This window comes from Xenopus laevis, chromosome 6S (assembly GCF_017654675.1).
Source record: "Xenopus laevis strain J_2021 chromosome 6S, Xenopus_laevis_v10.1, whole genome shotgun sequence".
Taxonomy (NCBI): domain Eukaryota; kingdom Metazoa; phylum Chordata; class Amphibia; order Anura; family Pipidae; genus Xenopus; species Xenopus laevis.
In genome coordinates, this window is record NC_054382.1 from 104,490,160 (window position 1) to 104,491,779 (window position 1,620).

General features: G+C 44.5%; 1 pseudogene; it reads left to right on the forward strand.

Moving 5' to 3' along the window:
- Window positions 1-302: 302 nt before the first annotated feature.
- LOC108695319 lies at window positions 303-1,178 on the forward strand (annotated as a pseudogene).
- Window positions 1,179-1,620: the final 442 nt, after the last annotated feature.

A 1,620-nucleotide genomic window follows, 5' to 3' on the forward strand; every position in this document is an offset into this window, starting at 1 on the left:
TATGAAATGCTCGCACTTTCAAAGTAACGCTATCGAAAAGTCGCCAAAGTTTGGCACCCAGGGCACAACTTCGCATATTAGTGAATTAGCGTAGTGGTAGTGAATTTGTGCCTGGTAAAGTGGTGCAATGTGTGCGAAGTGATCGCTGGAGAAAATTCTCACTTTAGTGAATTTACCCCTTAGTGTCTCTTCATATACAGTAATGGTGTAAGATTGCAAATTCACTTACTGCCTGAGGATGAGCAAAGTTTCAGCACCATGGAGAGCGAGCATGCTCCTCAGCAATCTCATTTTCTCTCCTCTTTCTGCCCTTTTTCTCTTCTTCTTTCCCTTTTTATGAATAATTTTGCTATTCTTTTTTAGTTTTTTTTCTCTTCTCACTGTTCCTTTCGTTGTACTATTCCCATCCATTCTAGGGATCCCCTGTGCTTCTGTTTTATTTGAGCTTGATCTTTGGAGTGTAATATGAAGTTCCAGCTGTGGGTGTCTACTGGTGTCTTTCCTCTCTACCATGAGTGACGAGCTTTCAGTAAATTGACAGCATCTTCTCCTGGAGCTCCCCTGCCTGCTCTGTTCCTGCCCTTTTTACGGGAGAAGAGTATTTCATATGCTTAGGCAATATTCATAAGTATTTCCCAAGCTCATTTGCAGCCAACCAGCTTCCCGAGGCATCTGCCGGTAACTTTGTGAGAGCTGTACAGCAACTGCAGGCTGAGCAGTGGAGCAGGCAGCCAGGGCAGAGAGATGCAGCTTTGGATGGAGCAGACAGCCCTTACAGTGCTCAGGAAGAGCCCACAGAAAGAGCAAAGCGTGCAGAAGAGACCATTTCCCTGGATCTGAGTTTTCACTTGCTCCGTGAAATGGCAAAAGCTAAGCAAATAGCTCAGCAAGCCCACAGGAACAGGAAACTCATGGACATCATTGGGAAATAGCACTAGCCAAAAAGTTCTCTGCATTTAGCACAAACGGTGATGTATCATAAAGCTGCCCTGAAACCATATTTTTTTACAGCTTCAAAATTGCAGGTTGTTCTTCTTAACCCCTTTGCTACCAGAGGAGCTAGCATTGACCCCATGCATGGTGTCTCTGGTTCCTTGGGAAGTGTTAAACCATGCATGTCCAAAGTGTGGGCCGGTGGCCAATTGCGGCCCGTTTTCAAATTTACACCGGCCCTCAAGCTCCGTCATGAAATTAATAATAATGAGGACCCCCAGCACAGTGCGATCAGGAATCCCATAGCAGTAATATTTGGGCACATTAGTGAAATGATCTGCCACTTGGTCTATACTGCTGCCTGTGTGCTGAAGGTGTTAGCAATAGACACGTACTGGCATGTAGTGACGCGCCGCTCTCGCATACTTCTTTAGGGCTGAATGTGCAATAGACGTACAAGTATGGCGTCACTAAGTTCCAGTACGTGTCTTACACCTTCAGCACCTTCTGTCCCTTTCGTTGTGCAATTCCCATCCATTCTAGGGATCCCCTATGTTTCTGTTTTATTTGAGCTTGATCTTTGGAGTGTAATATAGACCAAGTGGCAAATCATTTCACTAATGTGCCCAAATATTACTGCTACGATTACTTGATTCCTGTAATTTAATGTTAATGGTTCAAAGAATG